The following is a 17,414-nucleotide window of genomic DNA, read 5'->3' as shown; positions in this document are numbered from 1 at the left end:
TGACACGCTTTCGGCGGTCATCAGAATAGGGCAGTATCGGGTCCAGGCCAAAAAGTCCCCGACCTGAATTTAGGTCGGGTCGGCCAGTTGACTCCAAAGTGGCAGCCATTGGATTCCCATGCATGGCCGCCGCTAATGACAGTCATGGGTCTTTCTGAGACCCTGAATTTTTCCCCCTATCTGTGCGGTCTCCTAGCTTGTCCAAGACAGAGAAGAAAGAACTTGCATTTACATAACGCCTTTCACGACCTCAGGATGTCCAAAATGTTTCACAATCAGTGAAGTATTTTTGAAGTGTAGGGAAATCCAATAGCCAATGTGTGCACAGCAAGGTCCCACACACCACATAGCTCCTTCGTTGCATCTAACACATAACAATAGCCTTCACCAGGGCACATATTCAGGCTGCAACTTATAATTGAAAATCTTGTGTCACTCGCATCTTCCAAAGAGTTCCCACATCAAACTATTGCAACACAAGCGTAATCACACATCGAAAGTCAGGGCGGGCTTTAGGTTGGCCACCTGGCATCCAGCAGTAACTCCCTGTATTATGCAAAATACCCCGGTGTGGTTACACTGAACAGCTGTATCATTCTATTCCATGGAAATGGAGATGAAAGTATTCGCCATGCTGACAAACACATTAATTCCCTTCTACATGTATGAGTTGGAAATGAGCTACAGGCCAAATGGTAGTAATGATCTTGACAGCCGGTGGCAGTGTTGTCCCTTGTTTCAAGTCAGCCTTGCTGCTGGTGGCAATGCTTTGGACTGGTTCACAATTGGTCCAAAGCAAGCTGAGGAAATTCTCCCTGATCATTGGCAGACTAGGTGCCAAGGTCTGCAAAAATGGTCAGGTGCTGCTTGACCTCACTGTAAAATCGTCCTCGCCTTGTGCCATCTAAACCCTGAACATTTGTATTCAAGGCACTTACAAGACAAATTCATCTTGTGGAATAAAAAAAGCACCTAAAAAGTCTTCCTGACAGAAAAATAATTAAAAATTAAGAAATATGTAAAAATGTTTGATTATAACTGCACGGTACTATGAGGGTATTATAGACACCCTACTGCCCCCAACCCCACCCCCCTTCCACCACAACACATCCAAAGCCTTCTCCTCTTTAAATACTCCATTGCCTATGGAACACCTCTTTTTCCCAATTCAAATGTATGCTGAAGGAGAAAAAAACAACCCACACGCAAACCCTACAGATTTGTGCGAGGTGATCAGTTCAATATTTTGGCTTCAAAGGCCTTAATCGGCACAAGCCTTTGAGCAAACAGAGGGAGTCGTTCCTCAGAATTGAAGCCCAATAGAAGATGAGTGCAGGGCCTGCTCTCCCAGTTGTGTGTCCCTGGAACCACCGCTCACCTGACAGACAGTACCACAGAATCTGTACCGCTATCTCCTGGATCTTTGGTAACAGAGCACGTTTTTCAGCTTCAAGTGGAAAGAACAAGAGCTGTGAGAGGTTAATGGAGCTGGAACAAATGTTTCTTCTTAAGCATTGACTATAAGTCTGTTCTTGTGGTCTGACTCACAGGCACATGTTCCAAAGGAGATTTAATGAGTGAGATGAGATCACTGACATAATCTTCCCAATCTGTGCACTGCATGTCATCTAATGGCAACATTCCATTATTTATCTATTCATTCTCATGACTGTGTAGGTCTTGACCTGTGCATCATACCTAGAGTATATTTTTATGTTTTCCATCATGTTATGTTTTCTGGTTGGCTACAGTTTCAACAGCTCACCAGTAAACCCCTCCCCCCGCCCCCCCCCCCACCCCACACCCCACACTGCCCCCCCCCCCCTGCCCTTTGCCCCTTGCAACCTCCGGTCCTGATGCCACAGAAACAACTTAAAAAGAAAATGACTCCATGTTTCATAACCCGATTCTCCTGCATTGATATCTGGTATAATATTTCTGTTCATCGTTCTACACTACCCCTTCACTGCATTTACACCAGGCAGTTCTCTCTGTTAAAAAGATACTTAACCCTTAGAAGCACAGGCACTCCATTTGTAGGAACTCTTTATGTAACAGGGTAAATATATCCTTCCTTAGATAAGACCAAAACTGTGCACAGTACTCCAGGTGTGGTCTCACCAAGGCCCTGTACGATTGTAGCAGGACTCCCTTTCTCTTATACTCCAACCTCCTTGCTGCAGAATAGTAAATGGTATGGAAAATAGCAAATCAAGAATATTCCTTTCAATTACATGGTAGGAATAGGACAAGGGAAGATATGTTAAAATTAGTCAAAGGTAACTGGGACAAATATCCTGAAGTTCATGTAGAGGAGTGATCAACACTTGGAATGAACTTTCAGGCAGAGTGATGGAGGTGAAAACATTGGATACAATTAGGTTGGGGAGGTTGTGTGGGGGGGCGGGGAGGTGCTGCTTCTGAACGGGTGAACTAATATGGGCCAAATGGCCTTCCTCAAGTGTAATTATCTTCAAAGTTCTTGTTTGTTAAGCAGGGTAAGGATTGCTTACTGGGGTATTGATGCTCTCAGTGTAGGGTGTTGTGCATGAGGAGTGCTCATCAGGAGTTTGTGCACGGAGGTCATTGGATCTGACATGATTTGCCATCCATTAAAATGAACAGATAGAAAATCCTGTTGGGGCTGCTGATCCCCATGTCTAAGGTGCAGTTCTGATGGCAAAGCTTGACTCTGAGAGTCCAAATTCATTATCCCTATGCTGGCAGTATGAAGTTCCCCTTCATTCAGCAGTATATGGAGTATTCCTTCCTTCATCATGTTTGGATGTTTCCAAAGAATAATCACTTGAGTTTTTTTGCTTTTTAAAAGATAGTGGAGCAAAGGTCTTCAAGAGGCAGGCCTCACTTCTGCAATGCATTTTTAATTGTATGAGCAGCCCTTCCTCCATTACAACAGTGACTACACCAGAAAGTACTTAATTGGCTGCAAAGGTGCTATCGAAATGCAAGTCTTTCTTTCTTTCTTTCTTTCTTTCTTTCTTTCTTTCTTTCTTTCTTTCTTTCTTTCTTTCTTTCTTTCTTTCTTTCTTTCTTTCTTTCTTTCTTTCTTTCTTTCTTTCTTTCTTTCTTTCTTTCTTTCTTTCTTTCTTTCTTTCTTTCTTTCTTTCTAAATGTGCCAACAATGGACAATACTCCCTCTGCGTGTGGTTGTAAACAACACGAGGGGTGTGAAATCATAGAATTTTATAGCACAGACGCAATCTCTGAAGGATCTGTACACTTTCACAACTCTCTGCTCTCGTCCCCATACCCCTTCAATGTTTTTCTTTTTTCATACAGTTCCTTTTTAAAATCCATTCTAATTTCTGCTTCTGCCAGTGTTTCTGTTCTGACAGGTAATGCAGGTAACTTCCCCTTTTCTACGGACTTAAGTCTGGTGTAAATGTTGGAATTTCTGGGACAGCTTCTTTTGCCCTCATTAACCTGTCATTTATATTCATCGAACACTTGGGTCGGGAAGAGGGGCCGGGCATATCTTCTCCCAGCACCAGTTCGACTGGAATTTAGCTAGTATTTTAGAATGGGTGTAACTCTATCGCATCTGACTTTTGTCTCCAATTCTGCACCCCAACACTGGAAATATCCCACAAAAATCACAGAATCCCATGTCATGCCCTTGTTTATAAAACTTAACATTCCACATGTTTTTTTAAAAATTGCATCTGTAGATTCCACCTCTTCACCCCTCCCCACCCCCTGCTGTTTCTCAGAAGTTGTCTGCGGCTTGGATTTTTATCGTGATCCTGCCTTGAGATCTTCGAGTGCACGTTGCTGCTTGAAATCAACACCCCGTCCTGTGGCCTCCTACACAGAAAATGCCAAAGTTCCATTGAATGGCTACTGGAGTTTAAAAAAAGACTTGCATTTATATAGCGCCTTTCATGACCTCATGATGTTCCAAAGCACTTTACAGCCAATTAAGTACTTTCGAAGTGTAGTCACTGTTGTCAGGAAACAGCCAATTTGCACACAACAAGTTCCCACAAACAGCATCGTGATAATGTCCAGATAATCTGTTTTTTAGTGATATAGATTGAGGGATAAATATTGGCCAGGACACCGGGGATAACTCCCCTGCTCTTTGTGTTTACCTCAGATAGCCGACGGGGCCTTGTTTTAACATTTCATCCGAAAGACAGCATCTACTGATAGTGCAGCACTCCCTCAGTACTGTACTGGAGTGTCAGCTTAGATTTTTGTGCTCAAGTCTCTGGGGTGGGACTTGAACCCACAGCCTTCTGATTCAGCGACGAGGGTGCTGCCAACTGAGCCACAGTTGACATTTTTTTTTAAGCAGCTTAAGAAGCCGTAAAAACAGAACCTATGAGGAAGAAGAACATTGTCATGTCAAAACAAGAAAATCGCTGAACATTTATGAGATGCTATTGTCCCGGAATGGAGTTATACTCCATCCGGTGTCAAGCCTAAGCAGTGAAATGGGCTCCTGGTAGGTATCTCACACGCCTTAGGTCTTGTTAAGTATGGAAGAACTCCACAAGACTGAGTACTGTGAGCTAAAACTGATGTGACCTTAGTCTCTTTAATCCAACTCCAGAGTGCCTAAGCAGCATGGCAGACAACCTTTTATACTCCCTTGCACGAGGTGTGCAGGTGACCCTTGGGCCTCCAACAGTTGCGCCCTCTGGTGGCAAGTCTTACACAGTTACAATGTTTACATACATAACATCACTCCCCCCCCCCCCCCCAAAGTCTTTGATACAAATTATTTACAAGTTGAGACAATCCAGGGCCCTACGCTCCCTGGTTGATTGTCTGAGTTTAAACTCTGGTATGGGTGAGTTGGTCGGACCATTGCTACACTGCAGCGCAGTTGGTCTGACAGGACTGTTGGGAATGGTGGGTTCATCCTCTTGATTGCCAGTGAGGTTGATTGCTGGTTGAGTGTGTGTTGGTGGATCGATGATGGTGATGTTCTCTTCAGGTTATTTCTGATTGTCGGTGAACCGCAGTTTTGGTCTGATCCAAGTTCTTTCTGCACGTTTGTCCATTCAATAGTTTGACTATAAACACTCTAGTCCCCTCCTTGGCCAAGACAGTGCCAGCGACCCATTTAGGACCATGACCGTAATTAAGGACAAACACAGGATCGTTAATATAGTGTATGCAGGCACCTTTAATAATGCCTCCACGAGGCAGGGTATGATACTTAAACTGTGTAGACCTGTAGTCGTTTATTTGCAGCTCCTGAGTGACGACAACAAGCTGTGAGTTCCCTTTTATACTGGGTTACCTGCCGTGTGTAGGTAACCCCTAGGTCTCCAGCAGCAGCACCCTCTGGTGTACTGGTAAGGTGTGTACAGTATAAGGGTACATTCAATGTGGCATAACAGTGTTACAGACATCACACAGTAAACAGGCATGCATACACAACAGTTAATATCAATGTCACGCGATACAGCCACGCGATCGTGGTACATGTTTTGCCGGTGACGCTGGGTTTCCACATGATCATTTAGATCTGGGTGGACTATGGAGAGCCTGGTTTTGAGTGCTTTCTTCATTAACAATTCTGCAGGGGGAACCACAGTGAGCGAGTGGGGTCACATCCAGTAGCTGAGCAGAACCCGAGATAAGCGAGTCTGCAAGGAGCCTTCCGTCACACGTTTCAAGCTCTGCTTGACATTTTGGACCGCCCGTTCCGCTTGACCATTGGATGTGGGCTTAAAGGGGGCAGACCTTATGTGCTTGGTGCCATTGCGGGTCATAAACTCGTTGAATTCCGAGCTGGTGATACACAGTCCATTGTCACTGACGGGCAAGCCATGGGTAGCGAACATAGCCCGGAGGCTTTCTATGGTGGCAGTGGATGTGCTGGATGACATGATTACACATTCAATCCATTTAGATTAAGCATCCACTACAACTAAAAATGTCTTTCCGAGAAAGGGGCCAGCAAAATCAACATGGATCCTGGACAACGGTTTGGAGGGCCATGACCACAGACTCAATGGAGTCTCCCTTGGTGCATTGCTCAATTGTGAGCATGTGTTGCACTGATCAACGCCGGGCCACCAAACATATGACCTGGCTATAGCCTTCATCATGTCTATGCCTGGGTGGGTATTGGGTAGGTCGCGTATAAACGTTTCCCTGCCTTTTTTTGGCAAAACCACGCAATTACCCCATAAGAGACAATCCGACTGGATGGACATTTCATCTTTGCGTCGGTGAAACGGTTTAATTTCATCTTGCATTTCCCCGGGAACGGCCGACCAGCTCTCATTGAGGACGCAACTTTTTACAAGTGATAGCACAGGGTCCTGGCTGGTCCAGGTCCTGATCTGGCGAGCAGTGACGGGTGACCCCTCGCTCTCAAAAACATCCATGACCAGAAGCAAGTCTGGGGGCTGCGCCATTTCCACCCCGGTAGTGGGCAACGGTAGCCGACTGAGGGCATCAGCACAGCTCTCCGTGCCTGGTCCGTGGCAGATAACATAGTCATAGGCGGACAATGTTAGTGCCCATCTTTGGATACAGGACGAAGCATTGGTGTTTATACCTCTGCTTTCTGAAAACAGCGAAATGAGCGGCTTGTGGTCAATTTCAAGCTCAAACCGAAGTCCAAATAGGTAGTGGTGCATTTCCTTAACCCCGTATACACAAGCTAATGCCTCTTTCTCGACCATACTGTAGGCTCTTTCAACATTAGACAGACTTCTAGATGCGTATGCAACCAGTTGAAGTTTGCCCGATACATTGTTTTGCTGTAACACACAGCCAACTCCATTCGAAGATGCATCACAAGCTAGCACTAATCGTTTACACGGGTCATACAGTACAAGTAACTTATTAGAACAAAGTAGGTTTCTGGCCTTCTCAAAGGCTGTCTCTTGAGATTTACCCCAAACCCAGTCGTCACTCTTACATAGCAACATGTGCAATGGTTCCGGTAAAGTGCTTAACCCGGATAGAAAGTTACCAAAATAGTTGAGGAGTCCCAGGAACGAACGCAGCTCCGTCACATTCTGTGGTCTGGGTGCATTCTTGATGGCCTCTGTCTTTGAGTCCGTGGGTCTGATGCCGTCTGCCGCAATCTTTCTTGCCAAAAATTTAACCTCTGGTGCCAGGAAAACAAACTTGGAGTGTTTCAGCCTGAGTCCACTCTGTCTAGTCGACTTAGAACCTCTTCCAGGCTGTGCAGGTGTTCGGTGGTGTCACGACCGGTGATCAGGATGTTGTCTTGAAACAACGGTGCGCGGAACCGATTTCAGCAGACTCTCTATGTTCCTCTGGAAGACGGCAGCAGCCGAGCGAATCCCAAAAGGACACCTGTAGTATATAAACAGTCCTTTGTGTGTGTTGATGCACGTCAATCTTTTCGAAGATTCAGCCAGCTCCTTTTTCATGTAGGTGGAGGTTAGGTCCAACTTGGTGAATGACTTCCCCCCGACTAACGTTGCGAACAGGTTGCCTTAGCTAGCGGGTACTGGTCTTATAATGAGACTCGGTTGATCGTTACCTTGTAGTCTCCGCAGATTCTGATCGTGCCATCGCTTTTCAACACCGGAACAATCGGACTGGCCCACTCGTTGAACTCGACTGCCGATATGATTCCCTCCCGTTGAAGTCTGTCCAGTTCGATCTCGACTTTCTCCCTCATCATATATGGAACCGCTCGAGCCTCGTGATGAACGGGCCTTACATCGAGGAGTAGATGGATCTGCACCTCGGCGCCTGTGAAGTTGCCGATGCCTGGTTGAAATAGCGACGGAAACTTGCTCAGCACTTGGGAGCACGAGGCATCATCCACTGAAGATAGTGCTTTGTTCCATCGAATCTTTCCCAGCCAGCTTCTGCCGAATAGCGTTGGGCCATCGCCTGGTACAATCCACAGTGATAAATCATGCACAGCTCCATCGTACGATACCTTAACTGCCGCACTGCCAATGACTGGTATGAGCTCTTTGGTGTAGGTGCGCAGCTTTGTCTGAATCGGGCTCAGTTTGGGCCTTTGTGCCTTGTTGCCCCACAGTTTCTCAAAAGCCGTCTGTCTCATAATTGACTGACTCGCTCCCGTGTCCAACTCCATTGATACCGGAATACCATTCAATTTGATTTTCAGCATGATAGGAGGGCTCTTGGTGGTGAAGGTATGTACCCCATACACTTCTTCCTCGTGTTGAGTTGCCTCTCTTGTTTGTTCTGCATGATCTGTGCCGGATCGATCATCCTCTGCCGACTCTTGCACATTCGCTGGAGGCGTCCCATTGTTTCGCAGCCTTTGCACACGTAGTGCTTGAATCAACATTGATGGGCTCGATGATTACCCCCGCAGCGCCAACATGGTGCTAATGGATTTGCATTCACGCCCGAAGGCGGACTCGTGTCATCCTAGGTCTTGCAGCTGCAGAGATGTAGGTCCTGCCATATGCAGTTCTGCCTGCTAGCAACGTTATTTTATGCACAGTACTTGCTGGTGAGCTTCGATGCTGGGAAGATATCTGACTGGTATTATCACTCGTGGATATGAATGCCTGGGCTATCGTGATGGCCTTGCTCAGGTCTAGGGATTCGGCGGACAGCAGCTTGCAGAGAATGACCTCGTGGCTGATGCCAAGCACAAAAATGTCCCGCAGCATTTTCCCCAAAAATCCAGCAAATTCGCAAATTCCCGCAAGGTGTCTCAGGTCAGTGACATAACTCGCCATGTTCTGGCCCTCGGAGTGGTGGTGCGTGTAGAAGTGATACCTGGCCATTAAGACGCTCTCCTTTGGTTGGTTCTGAACTAGCGTACACAACTCTGTATATGTCTTCTCCGCTGGTTTCTCCGCTGCTAGTAGATTCTTGATGAGGCCGTATATTGTGGACCCACACATGGTGAGGAGAATCACCCTGCACTTGATCGCTTTATCATCCCCATCCAGTTCGTTGGCCACGAAGTACTGGTCGAGACGCTCAACGAAGGTTTCCCAATCATCACCCTCGACAAATTTCTCTAAAATACCAACGGCAGTCATGACCGTGTGAAAGTTCGTAATCTGTTACTCGTCGCCAATTGTTAAGTATGGAAGAACTCCACAAGACTGAGTATTGTGAGCTAAAACTGATGTGACCTTAGTCTCTTTAATACAACTCCAAAGTGCCTAAGCAGCATGGCAGACAACCTTTTATACTCCCTTGCATGAGGTGTGCAGGTGACCCTTGGGCCTCCAACAGTTGCGCCCTCTGGTGGCAAGTTTTACACAGTTACAATGTTTACATACATAACAGGTCTGGTGCAGGCCAGAGCCAAATCAGGAATTGAATCCAAAGTTTTACTGCCATTTACTGCCGTACTGCCTCAATGTACTCTCAAAACTAACGTGATAGTATAGGACTGACTCCCTGATGTTGGGCTCACGGAAACTACATGAAGACAGCATCCTTTCAAGGAAATATGTTATCCACGGGTCAATCTTGTGAACGAAAGACTAGATCATCTTCTGTGGCATTGCTCACAGATAGACCAAAACCCCTGGATCATGGTTTCTGATATGTACCACTGTCGTGTTGTGGCCTAAAAAATGTTGCATTTGATTTTTATTTTTCATTTTTTTTCTGCTGCTTGTATCTCGCTGAAAATGTTGTGTTTGGTTGTCCGTGTCCCCTGGGTTGTCATGATGAATTCTGGGTATTGTAGGAGCAGGGTAAAATCTATAACTCAGCCTCTCACGCACAAAATTTGCCCAAAGGAGTGGGAAATCTAGCATCTTTTTTACCTGGTTGCCATGAGGTACTCTGGGTATTGTAGTTTCCCAGAGACAGGATAACCACATAATGCATCTCTTCCTGACAAGAATTGTTCACAGCAGCTGAAAATCTCTCAGTTCCAATTGCCAAGTGAAGTTTCCAACTCAAGGCCCGGCTTCCAGACACGTGGGCAGGCCAATGTGGGAGAAACGTCGAACTTACATCAAAATTAATGGGCAAGTTTATTTTTCCAGAAATGTGTAATTTTTATGCATTTTCTGTGACAAAGAAAGTAAAGGCTTGCACTTATATAGTGCCTTTCATGACCTCAGGATATTTACACAATGCTTTGCAGCCAATTAAGTACTTTATTTTGAAAGTGTAGTCACTGTTGCAATGTGTTATTAATGTTGTTTCAAACTCTTCACAGTGGCTTGAGTGAAGAAACAAAATGGCAGCTGAAGAAATGATTGGCCTAGAAATTCCGGCCTCCCCGGATCCGTACGGAGTGTGTACGGAGTGTGTCCGGACCCGGGAAGGCAAGGCAAAAGCCGGTTTTCAGCGCACAATGCGATCTGTCAATCCGGAGCTTTACAGATCCAACGCATCTCGGGAGCGAGGACATTTGCTTGGGCAAGATTGCGGGATTTGCCCATTCCTTGCCCAGCAAATGTCCTCAAAACTCTTGCGCCTGATAAAAACAGGTGCATAGCCTACTGTTACAGGTGTAAGAGTTTAAAAATATATAAAAATATAATTAAATTAAATTTAAAAAACATTTTTATTGTTAAAAACCGTGCCCACTAAGTAAGGCAAGTTTATTTTTAACCCTAATTAAAAAAACCTTTTTAAAAAGCGGAAAAGTATATATTTTTTCTAAGGCATTTATTAACTTTAATTTCAATTAATTTTAATTATGTGAGGTGTGTCTTTTAAAAAAATTATGGTGTTTAGTGAGGTTTTTTTTCTCATTAATAGCAATGAGAACTCGTAGGTACGGCGTATTCATTGCTATTAATGAGAAAGCTGTGGAATACTGTACCTGATTGGCTGAGCAGTCACACGTGACTGCACCGTCTCCGTGGGAACCAGGAGGACAGGAGCGCGCTCCGCAGCGCGGGAAGAGAAGGCCTCCCCACCAGGATCCCACGCTCCTCTCGGACCACCAGGTACTTGCCTAGGCCTGAAGCAGCTGGAAGCCTGCGACCGCAATTTCGGGGCCATTAATAAATTTGATTTGATTTGCAGCACTGACTGATTTGCTAATGGTGGTTCTGATTTTTTTTAAAGTAAAGGACTTGGTTGCTCAGTTTTCTGTTGTCCTTGTCGGTACTGTTTGTTCCATTTGATTCATTGCCATGAAAGTTCATTTCAGCTAATCACATTTTTGATGTAATGTTTTGGATTTGTAATATCCTGAGGTGTGGCATTTTTTGTCTGCAACTTATTTGATACCTCTGACTTATTTGAAAGACTAGTGTGGTTCGGCACAAGACATAATGGAGTAGAAATTCCGATGTCCCGGGCCCGTACGAAGTTTCTACGGACCCGGGAAGGCATCGGAAAAGTCGGTTTTCAGCACGCAATGCGAATGCGCTGAAAACCGGCTTTTCCGATCTGTCAAGCTGGAGCTTGACAGATCGTAGCCAGATCGGGAGCGAGGATGACAGATCGGGAGCAAAGACATTTGTACAGGTAAGATTGCGGAATTTATGCATATCTTGCCCAGCAAATGTCCTCAAAAATCTTGTGCCTGAAAAAGCTGTTTTTTTCTAAGGCATTTATTAACTTTAATTTCAATTAATTTTAATTATGTGAGTTCTGTTTTTTTATTTTTTATGAGTGTGTGTTTGTTTTTTTCCCCATTAATAGCACTGACAACTTGTAGTTACGCGAGTCTACCTAACTGATTGGCTGAGCAGTCACATGTGACTGCATCTTCTGCGTCGGAACCCTCTGGACGGGAGTGTGCTTCGCAAGGCGGGAAGAGAAGGCCTCCCCTTCGGAATTCAGGACGCCTCCTAGACCACCCAGGGAAATTTGTAAAAAATCTCCAGCGAAGAGGCAACGAGGAAAACCACCAGAGAAATTTCTGCCCCTATAATATTGGTTGATAGCATTCTGAATCACAAGGTTGTGGGTTCTAACCACATTTTAGGACTGAAGTGTATAAGTAGGCAAAATTCTCATCCTTATTTTCAAATCTCTCCATGGCCTCGCCCCTCCCTATCCTTGTAATCTTCTCCAGCCTCACAAACCCCTCGAGATGTCTGCTTTCCTCTAATTCTGCCCTCTTGAGCATCCCTGATTATAATCGCTCATTGGTGGCCGCGCCTTCTGTTGCCTAGGCCCCAGAAATCCCTGTCCAGACCTCTCAGCTTCTGAAGACGCTCCTTAAAACCTGCGCTAATTTCAACTTGTGCGGCTCGTTGCCAAATTTTTATCTCATTACGCTCCTCTGAAGCAACTTGGGGTGTTTGACTACATTAGAGGCGCTATATAAATATGAACTCTCTCGCCGTTCCTTCGCCCCAACCTCGCTGCTCCTCTGCTGCTTGTTGCCTCTCCTGCTGTATCTGCCCACGCTCCAATCCTTGATTTACAAATGTAAGGGACCGAATGCCTTTTTTATGCGGCTGCATAGCCCCTTTCTGCCTGGCACAGACTTCTGGAGGCATAAGCTACCGGCTGTAACTGACCCTTGGCATTAACATGCTGCAACACACACCCGACACCATAGGACGACGCATCGCACGTTAAAACAAGTTTCTTACATGGGTCATATAGCGTTAACAGATTGTTGGAACATAACAAATTGCGTGCTCTATTAAAAGCCCGTTCCTGGCTGTCCCCCCAGACCCATTCGCCACCTTTGCGTCGGAGCACGAGTAGCAGCTCTAACAGCGTGCTCAATTTGGGAAGAAAGTTACCAAAATCGTTCAGGAACTCCAGGAACGAACGCAGCTCCGTCGTGTTACGGGGTCTGGGTGCTCTCTGGATCGCTTCCGTCTTGGACGCAGTAGGTCTGATCCTGTCTGCTACTACCCTCATCCCCAGGAATTCTACCTCTGGAGCTAGGAAGACGCACTTTGCCTTTTTCAGTTGCAGCCCGACCCGGTCCAGTCTGCGTAGCACCTCCTCCAGGTTGCGGAGGTGTTCTTCAGTATCGTGACCCGTAATGAGGATGTTGTCTTGAAAAACCACCGTCCCTGGAATCGATTTGAGGAGGCTTTCCATATTTCGTTGAAAGATCGCGGCGGCCGAACGAATCCCGAACGGGCATCTGTTGTACTGAAACAATCCCTTGTGTGTCGTGATGGTGGTCAGCTTCTTCGACTCACTCGCCAGCTCCTGGGTCATGTAAGCTGAGGTCAGGTCCAATTTTGAAAAAAGTTTGCCACCGGATAGCGTCGCAAAGAGGTCCTCCGCTCTCGGTAGCGGGTACTGATCTTGGAATGACACCCGATTGATAGTGGCCTTGTAATCACCACATATCCTGACCGACCCATCCGCCTTGAGCACCGGCACAATCGGGCTTGCCCAGTCATTGAATTCGACATGCGAGATGGTGCCTTCCCTCAGCAGGCAGTTCAATTCACCTTCTATCTTTTCCCGCATCACGTACGGCACCGCTCTGGCCTTGTGGTGTACTGGCCTGGCGTCCGGGTTTATGTGAATCACTACCTTGGCCCCCATGAAAGTGCCAATGCCGGGTTGAAATCGTGTGTCAAATTTATCCAGGATCTGTGAGCATGATAGTCGCTCCACAGAAGAAATTGCAGTGACATCGCCCCATTTCCAGTCCAGTAGTGCGGAACCGTCCCCCGGGACAATCCAAAGTGGCAACCTGTTCTCCGAATCTTAGAACATAAGAACATAAAAATTAGGAACAGGAGTAGGCCATCTAGAGCCTGCTCCGCCATTCAACAAGATCATGGCTGATCTGGCCATGGACTCCGCTCCACTTACCCGCCCGCTCTCCATAACCCTTAATTCCCTTATTGGTTAAAAATCTATCTATCTGTGACTTGAATGCATTCAATGAGCTAGCCTCAACTGCTTCCTTGGGCAGAGAATTCCACAGATTCACAACCCTCTGGGAGAAGAAATTCCTTCTCAACTCGGTTTTAAATTGGTTCCCCGGTATTTTGAGGCTGTGCCCCCTAGTTCTAGCCTCCCCGACCAGTGGAAACAACCTCTCTGCCTCTATCTTGTCTATCCCTTTCATTATTTTAAATGTTTCTATACGATCACCCCTCATCCTTCTGAACTCCGAGTAAAGACCCAGTCTACTCAATCTATCATCATAAGGTAACCCCCTCATCTCCGGAATCAGCCCAGTGAATCGTCTCTGTACCCCTTCCAAAGCTAGTATATCTTTCCTTAAGTAAGGTGACTAAAACTGCACGCAGTACTCCAGGTGCAGCCTCACCAATACCCTATATAGTTGCAGAAGGACCTCCCTGCTTTTGTACTCCATCCCTTTGTGGGTCACGACTACCATGGCGCTGCCTAGCACCGGAATGATCTCCTTTGTGTATGTCCGTAGCTGTGCGTCAATCGGCGATAATTTTGGCCTCCTGGCCTTGGACGCCCACAACTTTTCGAACTGTTTGATACTCATCGGGAACTGGCTGGCCCCCGTGTCTAGTTTCATTGATACTGGGATGCCATTGAGGAGCACTTTCATCATTATCGGTGGCGTCCTGGTGTATGAAGTGTATATGTGCTCCACATGAACTCGCTGAACTTCAGCTTCCAGCGATTTCCCCCAGTGTTCATTTGGCCTCGTAGGGCTTACATCGGGCCCGTCCTCCTCGTACATCAACCTGGCTGCAGGCTTCCTGCACATACGCGCCAAGTGACAGCTGACGTTGCAATTTCTGCAGGTATATTGCTGATACCTGCAAACTCTGGCTGGGTGTGAGCCTCCACACCTCCAACATGAGCCATTGTTGGAAACAAAAGGTCCATTACCAGTCGATCTCCTCTGACTGTCTCTGTGACTGCCCTTAAGTGCACCATTGACAGGTGTTGATGGCCCCATTACTGGCCTCATTGTCCCTTGCGATGGCGTGAATCGCCGTTCAGCTAGCCATTGTCTCTGTTGAATTTCCCCTCTGGGTTCGACTACATGTTGGGGCATGTCCGATTGCCCTTGTCTGCCTGGAGAACTGTGGGCCGCGTTAACAATGTTGACTCCCTGTCCATTTGCTGCATTTGAGCCCAGATTTTTGTCAAACATCATTCCGGTCTCTTCCTCCCCTGAGATAATTGTCTGGGCCATCAAAGCCGCCGTTTCCAGGGTCAAGTCTTTGGTCTCAATCAGTTTCCTGAAAACCCAAGCGTGCCCACTGCCCTCAATAAAAAAGTCTTGCAGCATCTCCGCTCTGCATGCATCTGGGAACTTACAAAGGCTCGCCAGGCGCTGGAGATCTGCCACGAAGTCTGGAACGCTTTCCCCTTCTCACCGCCGGTGCGTGTAAAACCGGTGTCTCGCCATGTGCATGCTGCTCGCTGGTTTAAGGTGTTCCCCGATTAACTTACTGAGCTCTTCAAACGTCTTGTCCGCCGGATTCTCTGGCACTAGAAGATCCTTCATCAGGGAGTACGTCCTGGATCCACAAACCGTCAGGAGATGAGCCCTGTGTTTGTCGGCCGAATCCTGTCCCAGCCATTCCTTAGTGACGAAACTTTGCTGTAATCTCTCAATAAAATTGTCCCAATCATCATCAACATAATACCTCTCCTCTGTGCTGCTAGTGGCCATGGTCGCGTGGTTTAAATCCCAGTTCCTCGTCGCCAATGATAAGTCCTTACTGTACAGTATAAATGCACATGAGGCCCATGCTTGAGAGAAGGTCACTCTGTGACCAGTAACCTTTATTCGCTAGCACTCAAGTGATGAGGGTGGGTGGAGCTTCCCCTTTTATACCTGAAAGATCAGGTTAGGAGTGTCTCCCACAAGTTCACCACCTGGTGGTCAATGTTCTCACAGTGTACAACTAGTCAGTTTATACATGGGTTACAATGACAGTTAAATACATGTCAAGAGGGACCTGGGAGTGCATGTCCACAGATCCCTGAAGGTAGCAGGTCAGGTCGATAAGGTGCTTCAGAAGGCATACGGAATGCTTGCCTTTATTAGCCAAGGCATAGAATACAAGAGCAGGGAAATTATGCTTGAACTGCATAAAACACTAGTTAGGCCACAGCTAGAGTACTGCATGCAGTTCTGGTCACCACATTACAGGAAATATGTGATTGGTCTATGAGAGGGTACAGAGGGGATTTATGAGGATGTTGCCTGGACTGGAAAATTTTAACTATGAGGAAAGATTGAAGAGGCTGGCGTTGTTTTCTATGAAACAGAGGAGGCTGAGGGGAGACCTTATTGAGGTGTATAAAATTATGAGGGGTCCAGGTAGAGTGGAGAGGCTGGTCCTATTTCCCTTAGCAGACAGGTCAACAACCAGGGGGCATAGATTTAAAGTAATTGGTAGGAGGTTTAGAGGGGATTTGAGGGGAAATTTCTTCACGCAGAGGATGGTGGGGATCTGGAACTCACTGACTGAAAGGTTGATAGAGGCAGAAACCCTCATCACATTTAAAAAGTACTTGGATATGCACCTGAAGTGCTGTAACCTGCTGGGCTACGGACTAAGAGCTGGAAAGGGGGATTAAACTGGAAAGCTCTTTGTTGGCCGGTGCGTTCACAATGGGTCAAACTGGCCTCCTTTTGTGCTGTAAATTTCTATGATTCTATGATTCTATAACAGCAGGGAGTTCTCCTGTCAGCCGTGGCTCAGTGGGTAGCTTGCTTCTGAGTCAGAAGATTTGTGGGTTCGACTCCCATTCCAGAGACTTGAGCATAAAAAACCAGGCTGACATTTGCAATGCAGAACTAATGGAGTGCTGCACTGTTGGAGGTGATGTCTTTCGGATGAGACATTAAACCAAGGCCCTCTCAGGGGCGTAAAAGATCCCATGGCACTATTTCGAAGAAGAGCAGGGGAGTTATCCCCGGTGTCCTGGCCAATATTTATCCCTTAATCAACATCACTAAAACAGATTATCTGGTCATTATCACATTGCTGTGTGTGGGAGCTTGCTGTGCGCAAATTAGTTGCCACATTTCCTGCATTATGATAGTGACTACTCTTCATAAAATTACTTCATTGGTTGTAAAGCATCTTAGGACAGCCGGTGGTCATGAAAGGCACTATATAAATGCAAGTCTTTCTTTGTCTCCCTCTCCTCGTGTTCTGGTCAGGATCCCTCCCTCAACCAATGACCCCCAAAACAGATTAACTGGTCATTTATCTCATTGCTGTTAGTGGGAGCTTGCCAAAAGAGTTGTTGCATTTGCCCACATAATTCCTGTCATGTATTCAACCAGCATTGTAACCCATGTATAATCTGACCTAAGTTGTACACTGTGAGAACAATGACCACTAGGTGGGAGACACTCCTAACCTGGACCTTCAGGTATAAAAGGGGAAGCTCCACCCACCTTCATCACTTGAGTGCTAAGAAATAAAGGACAGGTCACAGACTGACGTTCTCTCAAGCATGGGCCTCGTGTGCATTTATACTGTGCAGTAAGGACGTATCCATGGCGATGAGAAACTGGGATCTAAACCACGCGAGTATGGCCACTAGCAGAACAGACGAGAGGTACTGTGTTAAGGAATGGTTGAGAC

The sequence above is a fragment of the Pristiophorus japonicus genome, chromosome 12 (assembly GCF_044704955.1).
Source record: "Pristiophorus japonicus isolate sPriJap1 chromosome 12, sPriJap1.hap1, whole genome shotgun sequence".
Lineage (NCBI taxonomy): Eukaryota > Metazoa > Chordata > Chondrichthyes > Pristiophoridae > Pristiophorus > Pristiophorus japonicus.
This window is presented reverse-complemented; position numbering follows the sequence as displayed.